Raw genomic sequence first — 16,099 nt, 5'->3', positions numbered from 1 at the left:
CCCTCACATGTTACAGTCACCTATTCGATGTGCCGGTAAACCACACACGCTCCACCGAACTATGACAAACATTGAGTCACCCTTTTCTACCTTTGCTTAGAACCATTTAGTGTGTCGGTAAACCACACACGCTCCACTAACGTCTTCGCAAGGGCACAAAGTGTAATTTCATGGAATTGCATCAATTCACTTTTGTCTAAGTAACTAAGATTGGGAATTTTATGAAAAACATTTAGTTACTTTTATACTTCATTATACTTATAATGGAAGGTTTGTGTCCTATCCTACCCGTTCGGCTAATGACCCTCCACTAGTCAAGAGTGCGGTGGGTACGAGTGGATACCCATTCAATCGCCATTTTATAGGCAATTTCCTTAAACACCCCTTATAGACCAGCTTCGTGAATGAGGCCTACTAACGGTAATACTGACTTTTACTCATATATATATATATATATATATATATATATATAATGTTAGACTTTTAATGTTATATATAGTATTGGGTGTATTTTATACTTTCAAAATACTAGGTGGTATAATTTAAGAATTATACTTTTAATTCAATTAAATTGTAAACCTAAGCTTTTATGGATTTATTAAACCTCTTTTAATTATACACCTTAATTAATTAATAAAACCATAAGGGTGTGATTTGAACTTTTTCAAAACTATACTAGAGTTTTAGAATTTAACATTCCTAATTAAACTTTTAATCAACTTTTAAATTCCAAAACTTGAGGGCAAGTTTTGAAACATTTCAACACATTAGGGTTTAGAATTTAAATATTCATCAAAATTAAACCATTTAATCAAAATTTTAATTCCAAAACTTGAGGGCAAGTTTTGAAACCTTTTTCAAAACATTAGGGTTTTAACTATTTAAATTTCAAAACGACAAAACCTTTGGGTTCAAATTTAAACTATAAAACCTAAAGGGGAAAATATGAAACTTTTCAAAGCACAAGGATCAAATAACAAATAATCTAAATTAACATTTAATCACATAATCATCCATATTTGATTTATTTAATGATTTCTTGCAAAATAATTTACCAATTTAATCAAAATAATTAATCAATTATCACATAAGGAAACAAATATTTTATTAATTCATAAATATCTTCAATTAGATCAAGAATATAGTCAAATATATCATAAAATCGGATTTATATTGATCTAATGTGATAAGGTAACTATCCATAAGCAAAAACAGCAAGAAATCACGAAGATATCCCCATCTGACGAGTTGACTCGTTGAGTCAAGCTTGGACTCGTCGAGTCTGCATGGACTCGACGAGTTCAGCTATGGACTCGGCGAGTCCAGCCTCCAGAACATCAAAAATCGAATTTTTTGAACATGTAATGCATCAATACAATTGAAACTAGTCTAGGCTCTGATACCACTGATGGGTTTTTGTCATAAGACATCCTATGTGCTCATACAAACCCTAATGCTTGGATCTAGGTTTCTCTATTGTACATGCTTTGAATCCAAGACTATAAACCCTAATTCTAGTATATGGAAATCGATATTAACATATAATTAGGTTTATGATATTACCTTCATTGTTATGTAGCAATAACAATCCCAATTCCTCCTTGAATTGACTTTGGAAGGCTTAGAGTCACAAGTGTCACTCCTCTAATGGTTCACAAACACCATAAGCAAGAGGATGAAGAGGAGAGAGGATAGAGGCTGCCCAAAACGTGTTCTAACCCTAGAAAAGAAGTTCCCCACATTTTTGAGCCTTAAGGATTCTATATATAGTGAGGCTATTAGGGTTATCTAACAAGGAAACCCTAATTTGGATGCTTAAGCCCTAAGCAACCCATGGAGCCCTTTCCATAAGGCCTTGGACGATTTCATATAGGCTTCCCCCATAGAATTCGTCCACCTTATAATAAAAGGCAATCCATGGCCCAAATTGCAATTATCTTATAATTACAATTCCAGTCCCTTAAGTTTAATTAATCTCTTTTAGTCACAAAACTAATTACTAATTAATTCTTGACTAATATTAATTAAACAATATGATTTCTCCTTTAATATATTATTCTCATAATATATTAATAAATCATATTTAATCCTTTCTCTCCATAATTCATCCTATCAAGTTGCTTTGGTGAAGGCAACCCAAAAGGACCATGCACCATCAGGTCAAGTACATACCAAAATAGTTATGGACTTAGACACTAATCCAACAGTTTCCTGTGCTCAAGGCAAACATCATCGGAAACCACCTTTGCCCATGCAAATCGGCTCAATCAATCAAGTGCTTCAACTTTTGCATATGGACTTATTTGGCCCAGTCAACGTCCTGAGCATCAACAGAAGCTCGTACTGTCTTGTTGTGATTGATGATTTCTCTAGATTTACGTGGGTCTTCTTCTTATCCAACAAAACGGGGGTTGCTAATCAGATAAAGAAGTTCGTGGTGATGATTGAGAAGCAGACTAACAATCAAGTGAAGGCGCTTCGCACTGATAATGGAACTGAATTTAAGAATTCGATTCTTGATCATTTTTGCGCAGAAAAGGGAATAGTGCATCAATTTAGTTTTGCTCACATGCCTCAACAAAACGGTGTTGTTGAACGGAGGAACAGAACATTGAAAGACGCTGCAAGGACAATGTGTAACAACCCGAAGTTGTTCATCGCCGAAAACCCATTCTACCTGTATAACTCGTCGGAGATCGAAATGTCACGATATCGTTTTTGGGTTTAGTTAACTAAAATTATATGTTTATTATCATTCAATGAGGGTCCAAATCATTTAGGAACTCATGAATTTAGCCCAAAACATTTATTTCATAAGTTTTAGAAATATCCTCGTCGGATGACGGAAACTCAATCGGGTGCGACCTAAAGCTTCGTTTAAAGCTGGTATCGGGTAGAATTCCACCGTGTCCAAGTTTTAGGAACTATATAAACATGTTTAACCTCTCATTTGAAGCTTTTTCCTTCTCTCTCTACTCTCTCTCTAACCTCTCTCCTAAATCCAAAGATTAAGGGTCCAAAACTCAATTTTAAGGCCTCAAATCCCTAAGGTACCTTCCTAGCCTTAATCTATAGCATATTTGGCTTCCAAATTCGACATTTAATCATGAAATGGGACTACATATGTGAGTTTACGGCCCAGGAGGCTGCCTAGGCCGTAAACACCAATTTGAAGGGTTTTAAGCCCTTAAACTCCTTCCTAAACTCATTTGGACTTTAGATATGGCTAAGGGACTTCAAGATATGGACTTAGAACATTTAAAACTTTGATTTTGAGTCATTTGAAGGAGTTTACGGCCAAGGCATAAGCTTGGGCCGTAAACTCATGTAAATGGGGTTTTTCATGCCCTTAAACCCTTCCAAATCACTAGTATGGCTTAGATATGAATTATAGAACAATGGTTTTAGCATTTGGACACTTGAAACATTATTTTTGGGGGACTTATGTGAGTTTATGGCCAAGGCATGTGCTTGGGCCGTAAACTCCTCAAAACTTGGCATAAATTCAATTCTAAGGTGTTAGAAAGCCATCCAACACCACCAAAAGCCTTGGAATAAATCATAGGACCAACCAAAAATAGTTTAAGGGCCTTAAACACACTATTTGTGGGATTTTTAAGAGTTTACGGCCAAGGGTTGTTCTTGGGCCGTAAACTCCATGATACATGGTGTTAGAATGCTAACTAAACACCCCTAAAGCCTTTAGATGAATTTTAGAAGCCCTTCCATGCAAGTTTTAGGCCTTGAAACACCTTGTAGCACCCTATAGACGAGTTTACGGCCATGAGAGGGGTCTCATGGGCCGTAAACTCCATAAACCCCTCAAATGTCCCATACAAACTCATGTTAGGCCTTGAAATAATTCTATTAATCACATGTGATTTGTTTTGGAACCATTTAACACCATTTTCTTGGAAAAATAGGAGTTTACGGCCATGGAGCCATGCTAGGCCATAAACTCCCATAAAAGGGTCTATTTGATGCTTTGAAATCATTCCAAGTCCTTAAACCAAGTCTAGAAATTATCCCCTAAGTGTTTGAAGTCATTAAGCACCATAAACCACCCCCACCATGAGTTTACGGCCGTAAACTCATGGGGAATGGGTGTTTTAGACCAAAAACTCTTATATTAGTTTACTCATGGGGAGTAAACTCAAGTCCCAAGTCCCTAGTGTCATTTCACGTCCTTAAACGCCACCCGGGTCCCTCCAAACACTTGTATCGGAGTGTTTTAGCGACTTGAAGCAAGTGTCCCTATCATATAAATAAACTAAGTCCTAATTAGATACAAATGTGTATCTTTACATTATAATTAGGAATCTCGAGTATTTACAAGCCCCGGATCAACTCTTAACGTCCAAATTGACATACTTCTCGTCCGGTGAGTTCATACCCCTACGCCTTTTTCACTATTTTTAACTGTTTTCAGGGGGGGAATACAAGCAAACCATAACTGTTTTCAAATCATAACATTTATGTGTTTCAAATAATATCTGGCAAACTATAAACTCTTTTACTCCTTATGTATTATGCTGATCATAAGGAATGATTTATCAATTACAACTAAATGGACTTTAGTTAAGAAAATAATCAAATTAATCAAATTATTATGGGAATAATTTGGGGTTCTATGTTTCTCTTTATATCATGTACTGATATCTGTATTAAGTTATTAGATAAACTATGTCTGATTCAGTTTATCTCCGTATCATTCGAATGTTTTGCCAGATAGTTTCATTGTATGTATCTATTTTTCACTGTATTATGTCTCGAAATCTTTGTATGTTTGGTATCATATTGGAATCCTGTGAATAGTTAATACTAGCTTGTGAGATAGTCACTACCCTTTATGGATGATCAAGTAAATCCTCTCCGGAAGTGTAACCAGAGTCTCCTGGAGGGAGAGCGAGGAATTTGTGAATAGATCTATCCGGGACTGACAATCCCACACCTTAACTGCTAGCTACAGTTAGGCGGGCACGCCTAGGGTGACAAATTCTGTTTATCGTCCGACGTCTGACTAACGTCAAGGAGGTCTCGTTGTCGTATCAGTATGGTTACCCGACTCACAATACGTATTAATATAAACTTATTCACAGCTAGGAATTGTTTAGAATCTAAATCTTGTTCGGGATGATAATCCCATGGTCTTGTATCTATATCTCGTTCGGGATGGTAATCCCATGGTTTTATGTTTATAACTCGTTCGGGATGATAATCCCATGATCTTGTGTCTATATCTCGTTCGGGATGGTAATCCCATGATTTTGAAACTAAATCCTATACGGGATGATAATCCCATGATCTTGTGTCTATATCTCGTTCGGGATGGTAATCCCATGGTTTTGAAACTAAATCTTATACGGGATGATAATCCTATGATTTTATCAATCTATCATATATCTAGTTTCGGGATAGTAATCCCATGGTTTATCAAGCTATCTTATATCTATTTTTGGGATAGTGATCCCATGGTCTTTATCGAATTATCTTATAACTGGTTCGGGATGTTAGTCCCAAGGTTTTCAAAATACTTTCTATCTACAGTTCGTCTAAATTATAGTTTTGTATATTAAACTATACTCTATGTCATTTAATAAATCTTGTATTTACGAAAATATGGGATTTTCCTAGGGTTAACGTATATCACATAACTGAACTATAATGAAAGTTAACGAAACTAATTAACATAAGAAAATATGGGATTTTCTTAGATATCAAAACTTTTCGGAAAACTAAAGGAAATCGATACATTTTCACAAAACAAAACCGCTTATGAACTCACCAGCTTTATGCTGATTTTCAAACTGCTTGTATTCTCAGGTCCAAGTTAGACAGGTACCCGGCGATATCTTTTGGTGAAGACGGAGTGTTCCGAAGACTCGTCTCGTTTTGTTCATATGATATATGTATAACTTTTGTACAATTTACTTTTGAACCAAATGTAACTTTCAGATATATGTAATGTAATGGTTGTTTACTGTGATTACTATGTACATTAGATTTGATACACAACATGGAGTCAACCCCGGGAACGTTTCCGCCTTTGGTTTTCGGGGTGTGACACAATGCTTTGTGACTCCAAGCTACCTGTATTCTTTTGGGCCGAGGCGATTAACACTGCTTGCTATGTGTAGAATCGTGTTCTAATCAACAAAGCACATATGAAGACACCATACGAGATTCTTTATGGACACAAGCCTTCCGTAAGCCATTTCCGTGTATTTGGCTGTCCTTGCACCCTTCTTCACTTAGATTCCAACCCTAAATTTGATGCCAAAGCTGATGACTGTTACTTTGTGGGGTATGTTGCGCGCACTGCATATAGGGTCTACAACAAAAGGACTAAGCAGATTACTGAATCTTGTGACGTGCGCTGGCTGGAGGAGAATGAAACTGATGCTAGAGTGGGTCCCGACTGGTTATTTGATTACACATCCCTATTCAGATCTCTAAACGTGTCTTCGAATAATTCAAGTGGATCTTCCTCCGGTTTGAAGAATGTTCCTGTGAGTGAAGACGAAGATGAAGAGGTTGTTTACAGACCCCCGACGGTTGAAGGGGAATCCTCTGCTCCACTTGAAGGGGAGCTCTCTGCTCAATCTGAGGGGGAGTCATCTGTACAACCGACTAGTCCAGTGTCTGAGATTCCAACTGAAACTCTTAATGCTGATGCTACACCTCTAACACCCATCGAAAGAGATTTCATGTTTAGAGATGCTTCCGCTGTCAATACAACATTTATGGAACTCCTCTTTCCAGAAGAAATTGCAAATGAATTTGTAGCAGAGTCTTCTAATCGGACTCAACCAGCAGAAGATGGAGGTTTCAATATTCACACTCTTCCTGTTCTATCAATGAGATCAGCCAAGACATACCTTCCCGAATTCAGCGCGATCATCCGATCGAAAATGTCATTGGCCGGCTGGGTGATGGAGTTAAAACCAGAAGTCAGAGTGGAGACGTTAATGAATGTCTTTACTCTTGCTTTATATCTCAAGTTGAGCCCAAAAATAATGAAATGGCTCTAAATGATCCCAGCTGGGTAGACGCGATGCATGAAGAGCTAAATCAATTTGAAAAACTGGGGGTCTGGAAACTGGTTGAGTTACCAAAAGGCAAATGGTCTCTTGAAACGCGTTGGGTCTATCATAATAAGCAGGATGATTCTGGTGTAATCGTTTGAAATAAAGCGCGATTGGTGGTCTGAGAGTTTCGACAGATCGAGGGTCTTGATTATACTGAGGTGTATGCTCCCGTGGCTCTTCTGGAGGCTATTTGAATCGCGTATGCTTCCTATAAGAATTTCACGGTCTACCAGATGGATGTCAAGACTGCCTTCATGTACGGCAAGGTGAAGGAAGAAATTTATGTTGATCAACCCCCTGGGTTTATTGACTCAAAGTTCTCTAATCATGTCTACAAGTTGGACAAGGCATTGTATGGGTTACATCAAGCTCCTCGAGCATGGTATGCAACCCTAACAAAGCACTTGCTCGAACAGGGCTATTCTTGCGGTACTATTGATCAAACTTTATTCATCAAGCATGTGGGTGATGATAAGATATTGGTTCAGATCTATGTTGACGACATCATCTTCAGGTCCACATGTCCAAAGCTTTGCAAAGAGTTTGAAAGCGTCATGAAGAAGAGATTTGAGATGAGTTCTCTAGGTGAAATGACCATGTTTTTGGGGCTTCAGGTAAATCAAAATTCAACCGGAATCTTGCTACATCAAGCAAAGTATGTTGAAGATATTCTTGAGAAGTTTGGATTTTCAGACGCGAAACCTGCTTCAACTCCCATGGCTGAAAGACCCCTGCTGATTCCAAATATTGACGGTGAATCCGTAGATCAAACTCACTACAGATCGATGATCGGTTCCTTGATGTATCTCACTACAAGTCATCCCGACATCATGTTTGCAGTGTGTCAATGTGCTCGCTATCAGGCTAATCCTAAAATTTCACATCTTATTGCTGTCAAAAGAATCTTTCGGTATATCAAAGGCAGTCCAAAACTGGGCCTTTGGTATCCGAAAAATTCTGAATTTAATTTATATGCTTTTGTTGACAATAATTATGGAGGCTGTGAGCTTGACAGGAAATCAACATCAGGAGGGTGTCAGTTCCTTGGTGATAGACTGGTATCGTGGCAATGCAAGAAACATCATACGGTATCTACTTCTATAGCAGAAGCGGAATACGTTGCTGCCTCGGCGTGCTGTTCTCAAGTTATCTAGATCCAACATCAGCTGTTGGATTACGGTCTGAACTATCTAGAAACCCCAATTCATTGTGATAATGAGGCCGCTATACAAATAACTAAAAATCCTGTCCAACATTCCAAAACCAAGCACATTGACATCAAAATTCATTTCATCAGAGATTGTTATGAGCGCTCGCTCATCCGGTTAGAACAGGTTCCCACCGCTAGCAATGTGGCAGATTTGTTCACTAAGCCGTTTAACAAAGCTCGATTCGATGTGCTTATGGGATATTTAAAAATGATTCGTTTTGAGGAATAATTTTTGTTTTTAGGATAGTTTAAATTTGCGCATTTACTTTCGTTTCTCTCCTATGCACAAATTTAGGGGGAGAAATAAAAACAAAACAAAAATTAGAAAATTTTAAAAATCCAAAAACATTAGAAAATCAGAAAATAAAAAAATTGTTGGTTATGAAATGTGTTGCTTGAGGGATATGTTCTGGGAAGTGATATTATAAAGTGATAACAGGCAACCTGAGTCTGCGTAACGTACCCAAAGTTGAAGGGTCTATGCTCTGGTTTGATGTGTCGGTAGGCACGAAAGATTCTAAATGGACTTGACTAGGCAGAGTTAAACTTAGGAAATTTATAGACTTGACAAATCTTGACCTAGTTAGATCCCTTCAGCCTGACAATACGACGCTCGGATAAGTTGAGCAGGGAGATATATATGGGAATCTACTCGTCACATTAAATGAACCCGTACTTGGAACCGTGGTTTAACTTTTCCTCGATGTGCGGATTCTGTCCTTAATTCTGGTTGTATGGAGCGACTGGTAAATTCCGATAAATTAGGTCTGTAGAATATCATTTTCTTTCTTTCCGTCTGTTAGTCATATGTTGTCTCATTTGCGCGACTTCCAATCCGACCTGGTACACAACATATGCAACTCTATTTCTCTGCAGGTTATATATGTGAAAGACTTCTTATCTGTTAGCCATATGTTGTCTCCTCTGCGCGACTTCTAATCCGACCTGGTACACAGCATATGCAACCTTCTACTTCTCAACCCCTCTGAAGTAATAAGTAATAAGTAATAGAATTCTGAATCTATCTTCTCTCTGAATGGTTGTCTGCTCACCCGGTGTAAGGAGTACTCTGGAGGTTCTTGCTGGCTGGGGCATATCAGGAAGCGGGAAACACGTTCTAGTACAATTAAAATTGAACACTCAAAGATTGTCTATAGATCTCGCTGCTCAATTTAGGTGGACAACAATATCCCTGGTCATTATCGGATGAATGGTCCTTAAGATATAGTATCTAAGGAATTAGGATCATATATAAATTTTAGGATTTTAAGTTCACACTGTCTTGTAACAAATAGTAAGTCCTAAATCTGTCATAATTTTTCGTGTTTAAGTGGACCACAATACCGACGATCGACCAGACAAAGATGCGAATATGGAAGGTACCGACAAGTGGATAAAGGTTGTCCAACAACTTTGATCCTAGTACCTCAAGATGAAGTCAAAATTTTTACTTATGTTGCTTAGTTAGAATTTTATTTTTATTTTTATTTTATTTTTTAATTGTTGAAATTAGAATATTTTTATTTTTATTTTTATTTTTATTTTATTTTTAAATTTTATTTTTTATTTTTTAATAATCCTTAAAAGGCTTTATTTTTGAAAAGACTTGCTTGGAAATTGGACTGGAAGTTTAACAGTGTATGCGGACTGAAAAAGTCAAAGAAGTATAAAAGCGCGAGTTTACTGCAGTAAACACTCTTTACCGCCTCACTCACTGCAAAACCGCAAACTGCCCAAATCTCTCTAAATTTCAAAAACAATCAGGTGCATCTTTTCTCAAAATCGTTTAGTCCACGACAAAGGTATGTAAATTCCGACTCTGAAACTGTAATTCTTGTTCAAATCGACTTAGAATCATAGGAATAATTTAGGTTTGAAGATTGTCGGAGTTTACAGTTTTTGAATGTTCATAGGGAGTAAACTCATAGACCGTAAACACATAAAGAGTAAACTCATAGACCATAAACCCGTAAGGAGTAAATTCATAGACCGTAAACTCACAGGCAGTAAACTCCCTTTCGACCTTGCGATCGTAAACGGTCCTTTGGCCTTACGACCGTAAACTCGGTTTTAGCTTTACGGCCGTAAACTCTGTTTACGGTCGATTAACCAATTTTGACTGTAAAGGTTCATTGACCAATGCTGACCGTAAACTCTTGTGTTGGGATGAATTTAAGAAATACCTTAAGTGTGTCAATTTTAAATACTCTGTTTTCTTACTTGGCTTGTTTAGTGCAGATAATGGCATATCTTAAAACAGACGAGATGCATAACATTGCAATTGTGTTGGATGATCCACCAGCGGCTCACAGAGACTTCATGTCCATGATGTACCGTCTTTGAGAGTACTGCTTGGCTTATGCGATTACGGTGAATCCTATCATTTATGAAAGTCGTATTCAAGAGTTCTGGAAAATAGCCAAAGTAACCGAGAAGAATAAGGAAATGATCATTGAAGCTGTGGTGCAAAATTGCAAGATCCAGATTTCAGAGCAATATATCAGAGAAACTTTGATGATTCTTGATAATTCTGACTATCCAACCGAAGCTGATGCTACGGAAATTCAAAAGATTCTTGAAAGAATGGGATATGAGGGCTCTTTTCCTCCAACCGTGAAAAAGCTTCTGCCTCCTTACTGGCGATTTTTGGCTCACGTGTTCATTAGCTGTGTGTTAGGAAGGAGATCGGGAGCGGATGAGATCTCAATCAGGAACACAAGGGCTATTGTTTCCCTGGCAACTGGCAACAAGTTCAACTTTTCAAAGTACATATTTGATGAATTTCTTGTGAACATTGGTGCACTAACTCGGGGGTACAAAGATGCTTTTCTGATGTATCCCCGATTTATTCAGACCTTCATTGATGATCAGTTTCCTAACATGGTTAAACCTGGCGACAGGATGGACACAAAGTCTTTGGGTTCTCACACCGTTGGGCTCATCAAACAAAACAGAAAGGGTAAAGTGGATTTTGACAGGGATGAGATCCCATTAAACCTTGATAACAATGATGATGTATTTTTGTCTGATGTAAACCTCGACAACTTGCTTAATGATGTCAATGAAGTAGCTCATGTAACTGCTGAGACAAGGGTAGAAGAAGAAATTTTTATGACTGCTCCTTCCACTTCCAATCCAGAGGCAGAAATAGCAATTCCTATGGTGACAGTGTCAGGAATTCCTCATCTTGATACTGGGATACCTACATCTACGCCAATGGAAGAAGATCTTACCACCATTCAAGCCACTCCTCCTCCGACAAAACGATGAAGGCTCGTTCTGAGATTTGCAAATCGAAGTTCATCGACACAAAGTGCTACAGCTCCTCCAACAATCACGCCAGCTATTGTCTCAGCCAAACCATAAATGAAGATCCCAACACTGTATTCGATGCTGGTGGTTCCTCATTTCAAGCAGATCTCTCACCTCTAAGGCCAAACAAAGACGATGCCTCAGTCAAGCTAGCTCATCTGTTAGCTGAGGAATTCTCATTGGAGGTGATAACACAAGAGATTACTCCCCTTCACTCCAAAGCCAGACTGATGCCATCAAATAGAAGAATGTTAAGCTTGACCAGAGGAACATTGAGCTGGTAATCAAAATCGCAGACCTCCAATCTGAGAATACCGAGCTCAACATTCAAATGGCTGAAATAAAAGAAGAAAATGCTCTGAAGACTAAGCAGATTTCTGATCTTTAGACGCAATATGGTAGTCTGGCTGCAAATCTCCTGGAGTTACAAAAGAAGCTTGAATACAGGTTTGGTGATAATTTCAAGACAACTGTTGGTGAACCTCATGTCGATTCCCCCGCTCCAAATGCTGATGCTCCCATAGATGATGCTCCCATTTCCTTTCAACCAATCCGATCTTCCATCGTTGTTGATCGTTTTGACGTGGATCCAAAACAGGCTTACAGAGCTGCAAAGACAAAAGGAGCTAAACAAAAGAAAGCTGCTGATAAGTTGACTGACAAGAATAAATGGCTCTTTAAAAGAAGTGTGGATCATAAATCTCCTTGGGATAGACCTCAAGTAACCTTCACTGACCTAAGCACTCAAACCTTCAGAGACATATATGGTGATAGGTCAGGAATTATCTCATGGGGATTTCATGATACACTTGATATGTTCATGGTTCGAAGGAAGAGTGGAAATAAAGAACTGTACAAGGAGGCTCATGATTTCAACTCCTTTACTAAGGTTGATCTCATTGAGCTATCTAAAGCTCCCTTCTCGAATCCGTCAAAGAATTCCAAGGCCAGTCAATTCAAATCATTTTTGGAAGATCAATTCGCTAAAGGATTTCCATCAATGAAAACTGCAGAGTCCTTTGTTGAAGTTCACAAGCATGTATTGGATAAAGAAACCAGCGAGCCTATCCGGGCAGTAATGTGGCCAGCAACTGCTCAAGTAAAACACATCCCTATTCCTCAAAATTGTCCTGATGGATCTCTACACTCTATGCTTTATTGGGTGTATGATGAATCATCAGATGTTGCTGTCATCAAGCTCAAGGAAGATTGTATTCGCTTGTATGACAAAAGGGATCTACTTAAGTTTGGTGAACGAGACATTCATCAGCTTGCAAGTTGTCAAATTGTTGTTGCTGATGAGCTGTTTGAGCCTGCTGCAAAGGAATATACAAGGATGGTGGCTACAATTATTTACAAGAGAATATGGAATGGAGCTATGGGGAGGTCCGACGTGCTGGTTGTCAACAGTGACTAAATCCAAGCCTGCTCCAAACCAAGGGGGAGATTGAAGGGCCATGTAAATGGTTTGGGCTAGGCTTAGCATGTGATGTGTTTTGTTTTGTGTATGTAATTTCACTTTATGTTAATTTGAACTTTGTTGTGTTTACTACCGTAAACACGTTTATGGCCGTAAACGTGTTTACGGCCGCAAACTCCGTTTGCGATCCAGTTGAGTATAAATAGTGTAGGAGCTGGTCTTTTGTAATGGTTGGTTGCTCTAGAAGTTTACTGCCAGTCTTGAGTTGTACCTGACGATTTCTTGTGTTTAATCGTGTGCAAACTCAATTCATTCATCTTACTGTGTTACTCTTGATTCATGTTTGTTTGATTATCAGTTTTAGATCCGGAATCGGACTTAACAATATATATGTATATATAATATATATATATATATATATATATATATATAATATATATATATATATATAGAGAGAGAGAGAGAGAGAGAGAGAGAGAGAGAGAGAGAGAGAGAGAGAGAGAGAGAGAGAGAGAGAGAGAGAGAGAGAGAGAGAGAGAGAGAGAGAGAGAGAGAGAGAGAGAGAGAGAGAGAGAGAGAGAGAGAGAGAGAGAGAGAGAGAGAGAGAGAGAGAGAGAGAGAGAGAGAGAGAGAGAGAGAGAGAGAGGAGAGAGAGAGAGAGAGAGAGAGAAAAGTGAATATACTCTGGGTATATAATAATTGGTACCCGATTTTTAAAACTGTGTCAATTGGTTATTTGCTTATCGACTTCGTTTCAAATTGATAAGTGAATACCTAATTTCTCATAACATGAGAACTACCGAATCCTGCTTAAAATTCCATCGTTTCTTGATTTTTGCAAATTCACCATCAATTTACAGTAGGTTCCGGTTCATGATTTTGGCTTCAGTTCTTCCATCAATGTTAGAGCTTTACTGATTTTTGAATGCTTCCATGATTTTGTGTATGCGATTTTCCTTGATTTCGTGTATGTACTGATTTTCGAATCCTATTTAGAATCGAGGTATGTGTTTATATCATCCTTTATTTTTTATTTTTTTCTGGTTAATCAGGTCGAATGATGAGGCTTTTCGACTTCATCTTCTTCGGTTTGTTCTTGGTTTGCCTTAGGTAAATTTAAACTAGATTTATACTAATTTCATTAGATTGAAGTTTGTGAACGATACCAAGTTAATTCTATGGTAATTTTTGTTTTCAGATATAATGTTGCTGGTGATGTACACTAGGTGTTTGTTTAAATGCCTTAGTGAAGATTTGTTAACAAAAATGTCAATTTTAGCATCAAAGCGTCCAGTGATCTACAAGGGTAGAGATTTACACTTTTACTCTTGTTGGGTTTATACACTTCCTTCTTGGATTTTGAGTATCCCAACTTCACTCATAGAGTCCAGTATTTGGTTCGTGGTTACTTTGTGAAAAAATGAAAGTATAATGCTATTTTGTGAAAAAAAAGTATAATCCCCATTTTACCCTCACATGTTCATATAAGCCTTACTACATAAAGCATTTTCAAGAAATTAGTACAAAATGGTAAGTGTTTGATACATTCAAAGTCATATTAAACATCTTCGTATGTTCAGAATCGATTGTATATAAAAAGATCGAATAACAAGGTTTATCAGGTGCTATAATTACATGAAACACAAAGTGATGTGCTAATCCTTTTTTTATATCAGAAAGCTGTAAACTTGAAGACTTCATCTTTGTCGTCTATTTCTCTAAAAGCTCCCCTCCAGGTTTTTCTTTTTCAATATAAACAAGAACATTCTCATCACCATCACTAATGACATGTAATATTACATCCATTTCTTTTGCCCCAACTACTTCTGTTGTAGACTTTTTCACAACACTTATCAAATCTGCCTTCTTCTGGCTGCATGTAACACTTGCCAATAATCTGAATAGCAACTACTAAAAATTTAATCAAATAATAAGGATTTAACCTTAAACCATGGGGAAGTTCCCAAAAAATAAAATTTAACACCTGCCAAAAATTCAAATTGTCACATTCTTCTTGGAACCTAAGATACACTTCATAAATAAAATACCAAACGAAATATCATGATGACAATAATACAACAATACCCATATCCCCCGTTGAAGCTACTTCTTTACGTACAAGTGAAATGTAGAAGAAAATAACATTTAATTGTCTTTGTCTATGTTTTGAAACCATACACCTTAACCATTTCAGCCATACCTCTTGTTTATGTTTTTTAGAAATATTTATTATATCTATAGCTAATTGAAATATATTTTTTCAGATATTTGCATTTTGTGTTACCCCATAACTCATCTTTGTGTTTTCTCTAGTAAGAATACATTAACTTTAACCTTCTAATCATAGTTTATGCATCAATTGAATATGCACTTCCAGCTCCAGCTCCACTTGAACCTTTATTGGCTGGTGGATGATTCTCACCATTGCGATGATCAACCATCTTCAATAATAAAATTATATAACTATAAAATATGACAAGAATCATCCCACCTTTCAAAGACTTAAAAGCAATTTCTCAATAGAACTTTATGAAAACTAACTTCTTAAAAGGCAAGAACGTCTCCAACAACTTTAGAGGACACTGCTAATCAATCAATAAAAGAAATGAAAGAAATAAATAAATGATACACCAGCATGTTGGTTACAATAAGTTTAAAAGGTTAATAAAGCTTTTTACTAACTTTTGTTTGTTATGGTTATCTCCAGGAAAAATTTTATGAGCTATATCATACCAATTCTCGATAACAGTCTATGCTTTTCAAGCAATATTGACACAAAAGTCCACTGAGGCATTTAATCGAACACCTGGTGGGTGGGCTACATATACTATAATTTCTAGTTAAAATGGGTTGTTGCACTCAGGGGCGGAGCTTCAACATTTGATTCGGGGGGGGGGGGGGGGGCAAATATATAATATGTAAAAAAAATTGGTAAGCAGGGGGGCCAAGGACAAAATTTTATATATTTGGGTATAAAATGTATAAAATGAAACTATAAGAGCTATTTAAAACCAAAAAATCAGGGGGGGGGGGGGGGCACAGCCCCCCTTGGCCCTAATAATGCTCTGC

At 37.4% G+C, this 16,099-nt stretch overlaps 1 long non-coding RNA gene across 3 annotated transcripts; it reads left to right on the top strand.

Moving 5' to 3' along the window:
- The first annotated feature begins 13,769 nt into the window (after window positions 1-13,769).
- On the top strand, window positions 13,770-15,895 carry LOC145094849 (uncharacterized). 3 transcript variants are annotated; one of them, XR_013703605.1, is made up of 3 exons: window positions 13,770-14,140; window positions 14,229-14,336; window positions 15,738-15,895. It is a non-coding gene; the product is annotated as an uncharacterized LOC145094849 (long non-coding RNA). The 3 variants fall into 3 exon arrangements; XR_013703604.1 differs by lacking the exon at window positions 15,738-15,895 and having other exon boundaries at window positions 13,770-13,997; window positions 14,083-14,140; window positions 14,229-14,661; XR_013703603.1 differs by lacking the exon at window positions 15,738-15,895 and having other exon boundaries at window positions 14,229-14,505.
- The last annotated feature ends 204 nt before the right edge of the window (window positions 15,896-16,099 follow it).

This window comes from Lactuca serriola, chromosome 3 (assembly GCF_051521515.1).
Source record: "Lactuca serriola cultivar US96UC23 chromosome 3, Lser_US96UC23_V15, whole genome shotgun sequence".
Lineage (NCBI taxonomy): Eukaryota > Viridiplantae > Streptophyta > Magnoliopsida > Asterales > Asteraceae > Lactuca > Lactuca serriola.
Note: the sequence above shows the minus strand (reverse complement) of the source record. Positions and strands in the feature narration are given on the sequence as shown.